This window comes from Thermobia domestica, chromosome 14 (genome assembly GCF_964235325.1).
Source record: "Thermobia domestica chromosome 14, izTheDome1.hap1.1, whole genome shotgun sequence".
Taxonomy (NCBI): Eukaryota; Metazoa; Arthropoda; class Insecta; order Zygentoma; family Lepismatidae; genus Thermobia; species Thermobia domestica.
The window spans coordinates 49,631,016-49,647,936 of record NC_137467.1 but is presented as its reverse complement, the minus strand read 5'-3'; positions in this window follow the sequence as shown (position 1 = coordinate 49,647,936).

Below are 16,921 nucleotides of genomic sequence, written 5' to 3'. Positions count from 1 at the left end.
CGTCTCTTCGCGTTTGGTGTGGATGCTACTCTCATAATGCATGGCTAAAAGAATGCAGCCAAGGTTAAAAACTCACTTATTGTCAATTTTGTAGAATGATTGTTCAAATTTACTGCGGTATTTATGGGAAACCACCTAGGAAGAGTGTCACTTGTAGTGCACCATTAGATCAACAAGTTCCGTATGGCGTTCGCCTCAACTCTGACGCTAAGGAACATGTACTACAGAAGTGCGCACAAAACAGGTGTAATGTGTGCCACAAACACAGAAAACTCATGTGCGAAAACTTTGAGATTTGACTTTCACAGCCAAAAGTAAACATTGAAGGTCTCAATTGTAATTTGCGTTCTGTAATGCTATTGTTTTACCTTGCTTTTGTCCAGTGTATTGAAATGTTATAACCAGAATATCCGTATTTAATATTTTGTATTTTGTATAGTTATTTTATGTTTAAATGATATTATTATTCATTTATATTTTATTTACAAAAAAACCTGTAACTTTTAAGTCAATAGTTGTTTCAATATATGTCCATTGTATTTCTAATGCCCAGTGTCCCCTACAGGGGACCCCCCTATTTCTCAGCATTGGGTACAAGTATGAAATTATATTCCTGATAATATCGATTTATTGTCCATAAAGGATGCACAAAAACTAGAAAATTATTCAATACAGACTTTGTAGTAATTATGGGTTTTCCCGGGTTAAAGAAGGTAAAAAAAAAAGCTATTGAAGTTTATTATATCGACTGTTAGGGTTTGATTTTGAAGTCAAACATGTACCTAGTGTGGTAAACACACCATCATATTTTATTTCTATGGTCCATGACACGTAGATGTTTGAGTCAGTTGAATTAGGACCTACTTGGAAAGACCAGGTAAGAAATATGTGTAAATTTAACTTGTGGTTAAAGCCAATTGCGTCACAGCCTGTGTTTACTCATCAAAGAAAGGATGAACAAATTGATGCAAATTATTGGACACTTAGAAAACAATGTAAACGTAGATGGTTATGAACTTGTAAGGGAAGTTTATGTAAGAAAACGAAAACTATCAAAATCCCTATAAAATTTATATACTTAGGAGTTTGGTAACATCTATAATTGATTATTATAATAATAATATATTACCAGGTGTTCATGCTGGAAACCAGTAAAGTATCTCGAAAATCTGTGCAAGGTACACTTGGAATGGGATAGTAAAGCATATTAGGGATTATGTTTCTAGGTGCGAAGAATGCCAATTAAATAAAAGAACGAATATACAATCTATGGGACAACTTGTTTCTCAATACGAGAAATTTCCGAATGTCCTATGGTATTTTGATGTATGTGGTCCATTATGTGAATCACAATTTGGCAAATACTTTCTTATATTTGTAGATTCTCGCACTAAATTTATGTGGTTAGATCCTTTTTGAATTTTAAATCCAAAAACAGTGCGTTGATAACACTGATAAGTTTGTAACAGCGCCATCTTGCGACTGAAGTCAAAATCTTCTCCGTGAAATACGGTTTGTACGAATTGCGTCAAAATTCAGGGAAATTTGGAAATGGTCGAACCGTTCTTGACCAAGATTTGTAACTGTCATAAAAACATAGTTCTGTATATTCATTATCATCTAAATGTGGTTAGTCTTTTCTATGATATTGATTATTTAACTGTAACTAAATCATTAGATTATGTTTCAATAGGCCGCCATTCAATTTAAATGAACAAGTATATTCTGAAGTTTTAAGTGCGATTAGGGTCCACTCATTATTCCAACTTTGACTAAAATTTAGATATTAAGAAGAATAGAAGAATAGAAATCAGTACTGTAATTTGTTAAAATTAATACCTGAAATTATAAAGATTATAGCTTTAAGGCTCATGGGGTAGTTGATTACTTAGTTCCGTTATTTTGATTGATAATTTTCTTGTATTCTGTTGTAGTATTCTATAATTATATTCGAAAATAATAATTATCTAAATTTATATTCAAGCAACTTATTATTCAACCTTCCGAAAATAATAATTTTCGATATTTGTGAATATTAGAAAATCTTGTGTATGGGATTGAGCGCTGAAAACAATATATTTAAAACGCTTTGCAGATTATTGCATTAAATAAAAATAGTTATTTGAAACCGTTTATATTTGCATTATCTATATGTTGATTTACTCTCTCGTTACTATTAATAGGGGGTGGCGTTTTGTGACCCTGACCAGTGACGATGCTTCAATATTACTCTAATATTTTTTTATTAAAATAAAGTGCACAGACAGAACAATGTTAGGCGTGCTGCTTCACACAATATGCTTTGTGGCAAACCTGGTTTGTAATCTTGGTTTTGTAAGTGATTTTGTTAGTGTTTTTGGCTTGTTCAGAATGAAACAATGTGGTAATATATTACGTAGTGCACATTTACTGAATATCTTACGAGGGAACCGAGGGTCAAGTAGCATACTGTATGAAAGCTAGTGTTAAATAAAAGAAGATAGAACAAATCTCAACTCTCTATGATGACCCTGTGCAAACGGGCAACTGGTCAAAATGTCAATACAACCTAGGTCCGTTGTGTAACTCTCTGAGAGACTCTACAACAATTTGTTTAACTTCAATACCTTGCACTTTTAAACGTGTTTTTCTGTTTTGTTATTGTAACAACTTAACGGATTTAGAAGAGTGGCCATATATTCGGACCTAGGTTGTATTGACATTTTGACCAGTTGCCCGTTTGCACAGGGTCATCATAGAGAGTTGAGATTTGTTCTATCTTCTTTTATTTAACAATAGCTTTCATACAATATGCTACTTGACCCCCGGTTCCATTTGCCAATTTTGAGTTGGACCCCACCTGGGACCCTGCGAGTGCCCCGGGGGCAACATTTTTTCATTCAAAAGGTGGTGGGCTCCGAATACTAATTTTATATGTATTCGCTGAGTTTCCTTACCTGACCGTTTCCGAAAAATCTGACCCTGAAGCTGACTTTGTAATGTATAGTATGGAGCTCAATTTCTAACTTTTCACGCTTATATCTCCGCAACGGTTGCGATCGAGGATGTATCACTTTTCGTGTTATGTTCTTTTGGGACAAGGTATCTAATGACCATAGTCTCGACACTTGGATAGGTTAACTCGTTAGACAGCATCAAGATTCTATATACAATTGTCAAAATCAGAACTAGAATATTTCATCTTTATAGAAATATGGATATTTAAAACATTTATATGTATATTCGTAAACAAACTGCGGAACAAAAGATATGTTCCAGTATTTTACAGAAAAACTATGGGAAGAAACAGGCAATCAGTTTGATGAAAAGTTCAACAGTTTTTCAAAGGCTAAAGCCATACACTTTTGACTTCGTGTCATCTGTATGGAACCCTTCTATTGAGAATTGCGTCAGACACTACGCTGAATCTTTGAATAAGAAACGAATTATATTGGTTGGCTTGTACAATCAAATGGAACAGAAATTTGAAAGTTTTTTGAATCTGAAATTAAGGAATATGTTTACTACAGAGGTGTATGAAGACCAATCAACAAATGCACTGACAGTACAAGTGTAAGAGCATAAAGAGTATTGATGTCTTGAGTTCAATGATTACTGTGTGTCATTTTTAACAGAATGCGGAAACCTGAGTGAAGAAACCATTATAATCACGCGGAGTATTGTGCTGATATAATTAATCATATATCAAAAAAGTAGACAGCAAAACGTCCTTGTAGAAGATGGCTATACCATTTTTTCTTACATTTTCGGGATCTAGCACGTATAAATGCAAGGCTATGTACACAGAAGAGACAGCAAAAACATTGAACCCCACCTAGTGTTAAAATTAGGAGATTATGATGTTTGAATAATGGAAAATTAAAATTTGTGTTTTAGAAAGCTGGTAATCGAAACCAACAATTATTGTCTAACTGCGATAACGTTATATCAAGGTAAGCAACAAATTTCTGTTGCTTTTTCACCTACTATATTCGAACATCGCTATTTCTCTTAAGGCGTATCTTGAGGATCAAAAAAGTCCCCATTAGCATCGACTACCTACTCCTAAAATTTAAAAGGTCATGACTTTCGTTGCGGTAGATATTGGAGAGTCTTACATCAAAAAAGGTATCTAAGGTTGACTACGAAACACAACTGGTCACAATCGGATGATACAATTTCCGAGGAACATAGTGGATGCAGTAGCATTTCGCGTCTGAGGCCCACAATGTATTAACGGTCATACTAACCACATGGAACGTAGCGATGATCTGTAATACTAGGGCCCCTTTATGTTTCAGAAGTGCTGTTCCAGAGTATTGAGTTTTTCTTGAACTTGGTTCAACTGCTGACACTACACAGTACCCTTGATGCTGTGACCATCCGGTAGTACTTTGAGATGCACGATCTCCCGAGTAGTCCAACAAACACACAGGAGGACATTATTCTGGCGCAGTGATGGCTTCGGATCATTTGAAAGCGGTTCATGGGATGCTAACCAATGATGTCGGCGTCGTGGATTTTCGTAAGGGAACCTACTTCTCATTACATGTCAACACCCTGTCCAGAAATAGGTAATCCTTCATATATTATAGAAACAAAACACAGATGTCTTGTAGCATTACCTTTTGGTCCAAAGTAAAATCGTATGGGATCCATGAACACAACATGTAGCGCTTTCCAAGTTGACGAAGATGCTGTCGAATGTTTTGTTTTTCACTCAAACTAAACTTTGGTCCGAGTTCATCAAATGTCTGGCTACTATTAGTCCCAATTACAGCCTGAAGTTCTTCATTTTGTACATGCGTTGGTCTTCCGGCATGTGGTGCGTCTTCGAGTATTTCGTCACTGTCTATAAAGTTGTCAAACCACCGCTATTCTGTCTTCGTAGTCAACGGCCTGGCGTAACTTACGCTCCACTGAAGCAGAGTTTGACACTAGTTTTACCTAGTACGACGTACAAGACGTTATGACGCTCTGTAGAAGTCACATATTCACCTGTCCTTCAACAAGATTGTTGTGTTACTGAACTGCCTCAACCAAGAAGTATGTTGGATATGTTCACACAAACAACTGACCTTAGCCTTATCTCCATCAACTAATGGTGTAAGGTCTAATGGAACACTGGCCTTTACAAAATACGCACAACGTTCTTTGTTACCTCTATAAAAATTGCCCAAAATCGAATACAAAAACAAATGTACAGAATCGAATATTTAGATATATCTTACCATTTGCCTTATTGCACATCTAAAATAAGAGTCAAGAACTTTTAAGAATTAAAAAATTGGCCAATATGATTGATGATTACTCATAATTAATTGTGTAAAGACGTTCATGCAAATGCGAATACACACACACACACACACGCACACACACACACACATATATATATATATATATATATATATATATATCTGGTGTTGCAAAATAAGTGTTACAAATCTTGGGAGATGAATCCTGCCACTGAGACAAGAAAAAAAGTTCTGTTGAACTTTCTGCTATCGGACATAGTTTCAGATGTACAAGGTGCCGAAAGCGTGGGAAAATGACTCTCAGGCGCCAATAATTCGAAAACTATCCAACATAAAGAGGGCAGGTAAAAAATTCTCTGAAGAAGTCATACCTGCTCTATTGAATTTTGTATGTTTCACAATCCTACCATGCACGCGCAAGGGATTCCCCAAAGGAACGTAGGGAGTCCCGGATAATCTACCAAATGAAACTTGATCTAAATGGATATTGATTGATAGGCTTTCTACCAGGTAACAATAATTCGTTTGTATTAAGTCGATATCTGGAACAAAAACTGAATGGCGGATACCTTCATGCCCGTTGTTGTGTGTTGTTGCATAATCACTAGGTACGGATGCTGGCCAACACTGACGTTCTGAGTACATCTGTCAAAGAGTAACGCAGGTGTCCTAAGGCCAGCTCAGCGAGGACAGAAACCTCGCGTAGAGCAAAAGGGCAAAAGCCGGCTTGATCCCGATGTTCAGTAAGCATAGGGACTGCGAAAGCACGGCCTATCGATCCTTTTGGCTTGGAGAGTTTCCAGGAAGAGGTAAGTGTAGCGAATTTGTACTAAAATGCTCTAGAAAAACATCTGGAGTGTCAGTAAAGCATAACAGATGAAGCAGGGTGATTCACATGTGTGGAAACACTTAACGAAAAATGCCGAGATATGCACTCATACTCAATAAACGTGAGTTCAATGCATCGGAAATGTAAGGACTAGCGTCAAGAACAAGAAAGATATTGCCAATTCACCAATAATATTTCTTTAAACCGATGGAGTATGATGTGCGCGGTTGTATACCAATAAGGATCCAACAACTGAGGCCAAGTTGAAATTGTGCAATGGCACTCACTAAGAAACTGGATAAACTAAAGGAATGTCACTAGTGGGATTGCATGATCGATATTGAAATGTGGCCAATGTGTGTGTTGATATCAGCATGTAGCTAATGGACAAATGTCAACATATCCCACTGCTGCTGGGACACCGTCCCATTTGCGAAAAATAGGAAAATAACTACTCGGGTCTTGATTCTGAGGCCGTGAGTTCCCAGTAGGATTGGAAATTGCGACCACGCGAGCAAAAGCTAGTGCTCTAGCCGTAAGGTTCGAAGGAGCCTCACTTTCTCTGTATTCATTTCTTTGCGGAGTACCGACTTTGTTTGGCAAGCGCCCTTGTACAGCCTCCCGACATGCTTGTGTGTTTCATTTTGTTACTCCTACTGCACAGTAGTAAACAATCAGAGCTTTAAGACGTTTATTCCTAGTTCTCATGCCGTTTTATTTTCCATATGTATGGTATTCCAGCTGTAGTGTTAAATGTGCCAAAAGTTTTCAGTTTCGTCTTTGTCTTGGCGTGTGCACTGTGTGTAGGATACGAATTTCTGGAGGTATTTTCCTATATTTCGAGTACGTTATATGTCCCAGAAGACGTGAGACATCATACAAGTTTGTTATTTTCACGCTCTATCAGATTTTGAACCCTGCATTAAGAGATTTCTTTTCGTATGTGTCGACAGTTGGACAATGTCCCAAACAAAGCGGGACATTGATACAATCGTGTTCTATTTACGTTCTACCAAAAGGTGCAACAGATGTAATAGCAGAGTGTACAACGTTATTTTCCTAGTTTTCGCACGTAAGACGGTGTCCCAGCAGTAGTGCGACATGTTGACATTTGTCCATTAGGTATATGTTGATATCAACATACACATTGGCCACATTTCAATATCGATCATGCAATCCCACTAGTGACATTCCTTTAGTTTATCCAGTTTCTTAGTGAGTGCCATTGCACAATTTCAACTTGGCCTCGGTTGTTGCATCCTTATTGGTATGCAACTGTGCATATCATATTCTATTGGTTGAAGGAATATTATTGGTGAATTGGCAATGGCTTTCATGTTCTTGACGCTAGTCCTTACATTTCCGATGTTTTGAACACACGTTTACTGAGTATGAGTGCATATCTCGGCATTTTTCGTTAAGTGTTTCCACACATGTGAATCACCCTGCTTCATCTGTTATGCTCTACTGACACTCCAGATGTCTTTGTAGAGCATTCAAGTACAAATTCGCTACACTTAATACTCAGAACGTCAGTGTTGGCCAGCATCCGTACCTGGCGATTATTCAACCACACACAACGGGCATGAAAGTGTCCGCCATTCAGTTTTTGTTCTAGATATCGACTTAATACAAACGAATTATTGTTACCTGGTAGAAAGCCTATCAATTCATGTCCATTTAGACCAAGTTTCATTTGGTAGATTATCCGGGACTCCCTACGTTCCTTTGGGGAATCCCTTGCGCGTGCATGGTAGGTTGTGAAACATACAAAATTCAATAGAGCAGGTATGACGTCTCCAGAGAATTTTTTACCTGCCCTCTTTATGTTGGATAGTTTCCGAATTATTGGCGTCCGAAAGTCATTTTCCCACGCTTTCTTCACCTTGTACATCTGAAACTATGTCCGATAGCAGAAAGTTCAACAGAACTTTTTTTCTTGTCTCAATGGCAGGAGTCACCTCCCAGGATTTTTACCACTTATTTTACCCGATATATATTGTGCATGTATTAATACATCATTAAAAAATATAAAAATATTTCTTAAAATAAAAATAAATAAGCTCTTAGTTACTCGTTTGTTTCTCCAGTTTTGCTGTAGTAGTAACTCTCAAACTGACAATTAGGGTAACAATGGCATTCTTGTAATGACTTTATACCTGCCTTCGAACCTATGAATCAGAAACATAAATGTAAGATTTTTGGTGCGTTTATGATAATAACGATGCATACACGTATATCTTACATTTATTTTAACTATTCTGCATTAATTTCTGCATTTCGATTTTTGATTACAAATTTGAAAAACAAACAAAGATATTACTTATCTTCTATTTTATACTACAATTAGATTATCTATATCTGTTAAATCCTGGTTTCCTGAAAAAAATATCTTCATAGAATGATTCAACTTTGTATGGTTTAAAAATCTCTACTTTTTTATATGTATTTTTGCTAAGATAATTTATTGTAAATTTAAATTATAAACAACTGACATTGTTACCTGAAATATACATTTCAATGCTTTATTAATTGGAGTATGTCTTACATCGTTTGAATATAGTGACAACTTCAAATGTACGTGAAAACTTAGAACGCAAATTTGGTACAGATTGCTTTTTTATCAATATTTTACCCCAAATGATAACAATATATTATTTAATTTAAATTTTTGTAAATGAATTAAACTCTCTTTCAGCTCAATTTCCACCCGGCATATTTATTCTGTAGAATACTGTCCCTTATCACTAAATCTTTCATACGTTAAATTTATATAATCTCTCGATATACAAAATCATGTGGTAATTGTGAAAGACATGAAAGAAAAAGAAAGAAGGTAAAAAAGGAAAAATAATAAAATATAAAGCGACGATGGTTGAAAAGAAAGAGCGTAAAATGAAATGAGAAAACAGCAAATTCTGCATAGCTATAAAAGGAAAACTTCTTCTTATAATAATTTGCCAGGAGGTAATGCACCTAAAATGGAAGCCACACTTCCTCGCTGAACTGCTATGCTGATACGTTGTATCACGAAATTGGTAGCCCATTTATTCCAAGTAACGTGGACAATACGTTTGCCTACTTGTTTGAGAAAAATTAGACTTTCGTTATTTATATTATTTAGAAATTTAGTAAGTAGAAAGTTGTAATGTAAATTCGCATTACTCTCTTAGAACTTGTCAGAATGCTGATGCAATCACTGTTAATGGATACTTTTTACACATTCATCACTTAAATTGATCAATGTGCGTCATCCGTTATGTTTTCGTTATCATCAAGTCCACATTCTCTTATATTGTTATATAAACTTAAGTTACACAATATATAGATTAGTCACTCAATCAGTTTGACCGAGTGTACACCTTAGATATTTGAAAACCATTTTAGACACTCTACCTATTTATTAACCCTAGAACTCCCAGTGAAGTCCAAAGGACCCAAGACAATGTTTGACATTTTACTGTTCGTATTGATTTCACTCCAGTTAAATGTTAAGCCGTTACTTTTCCTACTTTTGGTTGCTCTTTTCATTACGTAAGTATCATTTTGTTTCCTTATTATTTACTCCGAAAAAATAATGATATAACGTTGTTTACCAGATGGGGTCTAATGGACCAATGATTCTGGAATGTTGCTCTGTCGTTTCTTAAGTGTCCAATACACGGCGCCATGAATTTGTTACACTTGTTAGTTACAAAATTATTTCTTTTAGATCTGTCAAGTGCAAGTTACGTTAAACTCTAATACCAATACTATAAAAAGCACAATGAATCGCTTATGAGCTTTACAATTTTATTTCAAAATGTAAGTAAAATACAAATTTTAGATGTCGATTTAATTTCTGTTGTTTAAACTGAAACTATCTTTCAATGCAACATAAACGACAAAACAAAAATGCGATTGCAAAAGTTTCTAGTGATTGTGGCAGTGTTTTATGTATTAGCAATGAGTGGGGGAAGAGAAAAGAAACTTACTTGTGCACAAGTTCCTGAATTGCTTCGTATGGAAGAAAGTGTGGATTCTGGAAAAGAGAGTGACCACTTATCTACGGATGACTACAATAAACAATTATATTTTTTTTTATAGGAAGTGGCAGTGATAGTGGTAAAGATTTAACTTATAGTAAGCATTATACACTGGATCAACCAAGTATATCAGGTAATGAAGAGAGATTCAATGTCTCAAGAAATGCTGAAATTTGGCATGTTGAACTACGTACAGTGATTCAAAGTAGACTCCCAAGCATAGGCAGAACCCTCACACTTTGCAGATAGTGAATGAGATTAAAAATGATCTGTGTTTGTATTTTTTTCAACCTCCGCTACAAAAATTGATATGGAAATGGAGAAACACAGAGAAACGGATAACTTTCCGTGCCAGGTGGAACGAAATGGTGAAACTGAACTGAAGATATGTGTAGATACGTTGTTACTTATTGGTGTGTATAAGTCCAGAAAGGAAAATATCACTCAATTGTATAGTGGGATGGGAGTCCAATATTTCTAATATAATAAATGACAGATTTCAAATGTGGATGCAATTTGATAATGCAGCCGAGAGACGCAGAAATAGTACCATCAAAACCGGGAAAGTATGGTATTAACTTTTGAGCTATATTTGACAATACAAGAAACTATGTCTGGAAGATGCAAATAAACACAAGGAAGAATTCAGAGGATTTTAGAAAAATTGAACAAGATAAAAGTGTGGTCATGAATCGAACAGAATACATTGAGAACAGTCGCCGCAATATGGCCTGCGTTATGTTTTTTCACAAGTGTACTACTTGCACAGGATCTGCTTTCAAGTCGCGACTGTTCTCAACCGAATAATCCGTCATATTTTACCATCAGATTTCACATCTTCTAAGGAGATAAAGAAATTGACAACCATGTTTGGAAATGGTAGTATCTTCTTGTCCTAAGCCACCTAAGTTCTAACTCTTTTAGGTACAATGTATTCTCACCCTGCCAAACCTCAAATGACAGAAAAATATAATGCAAAGGAAAAGTGGATGCCATGGATCAATTGCGTTGATTTTGAGTTGATTTTAGTTTAGCGTCCCTTTCATCAGCGAGACTATATGAGACGTGGACCTACTGATTAAGGTGGAATCCGAACCACATGAGCTCTCGCCGGGAATCGAACCCGGGTCTCCCACGCCAAAGGCGCGTACGCTAACCGCTTAGCCACGGAGGAGCTCTGGATCAATTGCTTCAGCATTTCAGTTCCAACAGAAAGACAAAGGACGGACCATGCCGTAAATGTAAGAGCATTGGATGCATATATACGAATATTATGGACTTTCCTTCGCTCCATGCCTTCAAAGAACAACTCAAGAAGGAAATTTTTAATAGCACTTGCAGAAGACGAGGCGTTCAATGTGAAGACATTTGTGACGTTCCAACCACTCCCAGGACTGTAGCAAAGGATGATCATGAACCAGCTCGAGAAACCATATATGATCGTGGAAAGGATAGAGAAAACAGATAAACTTGCACCGTATGCAGAAACTACGTTTTGCAAACAAAAGATGTGTGTCACATGTGCTTAAGCTCTTTATATTGAATGTTACGTTAGTGGCTAAGTATATGGCTATAACATGTTTAACAATTTGTGTCTTCTGAGTTAGAAAAGAATGAAAATGTTATGTTTATGCAAAATAATATATTAGGTATTACAATGAAATTAGTTATTGTTTCAATATATATATATATATATATATATATATATATATATATATATATATATATATATATATATATATATATATATTCGAAAAACAGACAATTAGAAACAAAATTAAAAAGAATTGGAAAGTGGTAAAGTGAAAACAGATCTTCTAAATATCCTAATTCAAATATATACTTTAAGTAAGCGAAATAAAAAATAATTGTAAAAGCAGTTTTGGAAATAATAAAATAATATCCTTATTCAGGATGTATAATAAATTTGAAATATATGAACATTACAAGAACTATAACTAAACCACGGTTATACTGTGATGGCCATAAAACCTAAAGATTGTTGTTAACTCTTTCTTTCCTAATTTTCAAAGAAGAAAACTGCATTTAAATAATGAATTATAGTCCTGGGGTCCAATGGTCCCCACCGGTATTTGACGTTAATATTTTTATCCGGGATTCTAAGGTTAAGTAATCGTGAGCTACGGAATTCAAAAAAATACATTGATAAGGAAATTACCATAATATAAAGCAACTTATAAATTTAATGAAAACTCATAAGAAGCATGGTTTTGTAACTGTCTCGCAAAGACTTTACTTTAATGGAATGTTGTTTTATTAAAGAATTATAGTTTTCTTCAAAACCAATATTACCGTAGGGTGAAGTCAGTTGACAAGTTGCCGATAACATAGAATGAAATGCAACTCTGAAATCAGATAAATAAACATTTTCACGTCATAGAGAACTCATGTAAAATCACAATCGGTAAACCTGGAAAATTGTCGAAACAGGAGAATCAGAGACAGACCCTTTCGAATTCTGCTTTTTTAGTATAAGTGGATGAGAAACTGAAAAAGCATGCATCACAACCTATACAGGCAATTGAAGGGTGTGAAGCAAGAACATGGTTACCCACAATTTTGAAATTGCTGCGTTTTGTAGCACCCGATACAAAGCAATGCATACCACTTCGTTTAACCTTGTCCATTTAATCCATCATGAATATTCTTTTGTGAAAAATCAGCTTTTCGGACTTTGAAAATTTATTGTGCGGCAGTAAACCTATAATTTCTTACAATAGTAAAACTGTGGGTTACCATGTTCTTGCCATATACCCTTTTATTACAGCCCACGACAATTAATTGGCATCGACGTAAGCGGTTCGATTTAGTAAAATTAATATTATTTCAACGTAATACCTTAAGACGACACTCAAATATGCAACATGACCGAAGACAACTGGAAATTCTTGGTATAGAGAAGGAAATCGCTCTTTCACTTTATTTCTAACAATGCGTCATATTTTTATGCGCTGGACGCCAAAAGAATCATATGATAATTACCTCTTGATAAGAATCGTGCAACTTTTCGGAAAGTCTATCATCTTGGAGGTTACAATACCACGACTTTTACTGGAACTAGCTCTAATGTGTTTCAGTCACCTCACTATGACAATGATTATGTTGTCATATAATTTGAACATATCTAGGTATATACTATCAAACACTGCCTTATTTCGTGCGAATAATGGACCAATTATCAATACTATATTTTCGGGAATATATGGTGAAAATACTGGAATAAATTCAAGTATCCCCATTGCCCTACTCAGTCCTAGGGTATAGAGGTAATTGTACACATGTGGTTGTATTTAGAGCGAAGAATTCCGGAAAATTGGTCCTTTTCTACCTTTCTTCAGGGAAGGTACTTTTATTGAGCGCTTAATATTACCATAATCACTTTCATCATTTAATGAATGTTCGACCTCACTCTACTCCGCACTAAAATACTACCTCCGTGTAACACTACAATACTACAATACTACCTACTTGTAAGAAACTAGTATATTTTTATGAGTTTTCTGCAATTGCGGATGCTATACTAATATATTATTGACCATTTTCACTTATGCGAAAACCAATTAGTTTATATTCACAATTCAATCATTTTTCTCTAAAACGATACGTGTCAGAAGAAACAATCTTTGAGAAAAATGAGAAAAATATACTACAAGGTATTGTTTTTTCCGAAACGTGTATTTATTTATATCCCACCAACTGTAGGCAACCGCTTGTCAGTTACACATATGTCACAAAATGTGTATCTGTACAAAACACAACATTGTCATTAATTTTGTTTCTGATAAAACGTGGCATGTGTTGTATTACAACAATACATTCAGTTGTGATTCCACGACAAACTTCCTTAACTACACGAACTCTATATTGAAACTGAATATAGATTCCATTATTGATAGCGAAACATATATATATATATATATATATATATATATATATATATATATATATATATATATATATATATATATATATATATATATATTTAAATTAGGGTGGCCCGAAAAATATTTTTTTAAAGTCGCTATAGCGCGGAAAAGTTGCCTTTGGTACTTTCATGATTTATTCCATGGTTCCATGATTTATTTTAGTTAATATAAATTGTAGTAAAGTATAAAAATAGTTACAGTGTGTTGATTTGTTTTATGTTTTCCAATGCACAACTTTACTGAAAAATTTTGTTATAAAAAAAGATTTTTTCATACTTCATGTCTGGGGTAATTTTGTATACATGAGTTAAATGATTGGTTTAAGAAACAAGCAGATTGACAGGGAAATATTTCACCGCATAGATTTAATACCACTTCCCCTCCCCTTCTTCAAGATAGCTTGACTTGGAGAGTGTTCGAGCACTGTTGCTGAATGCTGAACGCTACAAATTTTGACAAGCATTCCGTGTCCGTCACGTCCTCGTCATTTCCTTAGTTAGTGATTAAATGTGGCGTTCTGCAGAAGTGTTAGCTGTGTTATTACATTTGTATTAGTTGTTATTTATAATCTTAAGTTATAGTGTTTAGTATGTTTGTTGTATTCCGTGCGGTGATTGTTCGTAGCGCTAAAATGGCTGCTTCCAAGATGATTACGAGGCAAAATTTTGAGTGTCCTCTTTTTGGTCATTCCAGTGATTTGTCACTAACTAAACTGATTAAATATGAAGACGTAATTCGGTGTTGTTTTCACGAAAGACCGCAATTGTAACCACAAACAAACAATGGAAAAGTGAGCTTTTCAAAATTTGCTGGGATAGTAGCAAGAAAAATAAAAAATATAATAGAGCGTCCATTCCTACCATTACTGAATACAGGATCGTGCAGCTTGTTGTGTATCATGACCGTACTATAAACTGAGAAAGTCGTGTGGTCGCGATTGGAACAAGCCAACATTTGCAAAGAAGATTGAAGACTTCAAGCAAAGATCATTGTCGCTATTTGATCTGGCAGCATGCAAATGTCCTATTATTTTGAACTGTACGTGTGATAAGACAGAAGATTTGTGTGAATTTTTAATTTCTATCAAGTGCAAGTGTGAAACGTCTAGGAAGTTACCTGCCCTTGAGTTACGATTCATCTATTTTCAAAGGTAGTGTGGTTTGGGCAAAATTGGATCAATAGATCTTCAAGGAACGAAAAGGCTAACTTCAAGACTGAGAAGAAGGAACAACAAACATAAACATGTTTTTAATGATGCGTCTTCGAGTACATTATCCATTTTTGAAAACGACCCTACAGATAGTTTCAGTCCAAGACTTCAGCAAGACGGTTCGGGCTTTTCCGAATTCTGTGAAAATGAAAATGATGAGTTCATCCCAGATATTTCCACCAAAACTCCCTCAGAATGGCAAATGAGAATAAGACCGAAAACAATGGCATAAATCGTGATTGGTTTCGTGTATCCAGCGTTCTACAAGATATTGGAATGATGACAGACACGGACTATTCTCACGTGGTTGACAAAAATAAAGTACGGAGAGAGAAAAGTCATATCAGGAGATCTTTGCAGGGTAGAGCTGATACTTTGCTTCATGGTATATACTTTGATGGGCGCAAAGATGATACCTTGGTAGTTGAAGAACGTGATTCTAAGTTATTTCGTAGACTTCAAAAGGAGGCACAACACTATCATTCAAGATGCTGGGTCGACATTGGCCACGTTTCTCCATCATCGGGATCTTCTACTGATATCGCTTCCAGCATAATTTCCTTCTTGACTGAAGTTGACATTTCTCTGGACGAATTAGATGTTGTTGGCTGTGATGGTACTGTTGCCAATACAGGATGGAACAATGGTAATTCAGGAAATAGAACTTCATATAGGTAGACCGTGCAGTGGGCTGTATGTCTTCTTCATTTTAATGAGTTATTAAAATATCTCTAATTTCAACACGTTGATGGAGAAAGAACAGGTCCTGAAACCTTTAGTGGGCCGATCGGCCAACTGCTTAATGGCTGTGAAAGATTACCTGTAGTTGAATTTGAAAGAGTTGACTGCATAATCCATGAAGTAGACCGTCAAATTCTCAGTAAATAACAGCAGTAACTTTTGGATATTTCAAGATCAGTGAATTCAGGGGAATATCCAAAAGTTTTGTCCCATAGAGACTCTGGCCCTATGTCGCACTCAAGATGGATGACAAACGCAAACAGAATTCTTAGGTTGTACATCAGTATTGAAAATCCCTCAGGTCTTAGAGAATTGGTACTTGTTATATTGAGTTCGTACTTGTCTTTGTGGTTTAAAGTCAAAGCAATCCATAATTTTTCAGAGGGTTCGAAACGCCTTTTAGAAGAAATTGCTATTACAAGATACCTCCCTGAAACTCTTCGACAAGTGGTAGAGCCTGTAATTGAGAGAAACGCATGTTTCCCATCCAGAAAACTTGCTCTTGGATATGATAACGGACGAAAGGAAATCTATAAAAGAACTTGCTCTTAGACGAATAATAAAGGAAGACAGGCAAAAACTAAAGAAACGACCACCAGGAACTTCATACCAACAAACTCAATTTTGGTCCTAAAGATTTTACTGAAATGATTGACTGGTCGACCTGCGAAGTATCTTCTCCTCTATTGCTATGTCGAATCAATGATGATGAAATCAGACTCATTATACAGAGTGGTACCCGATTGGGAAGTTGTAACAGGATTCCCCTGCCACACACAAGCTGTCGAGAGACATGTAAAACTGGTAACAGAAGAAGCTGGCAAAGTATGTGGTGATCATGGATATATCAGGGCAACTCTGCAATCTAGAGCTATTATGCTACACTTTAGCGAAAAAAAATTCATTTTAAAGTGAATCCTCATTGCTAAAACAAG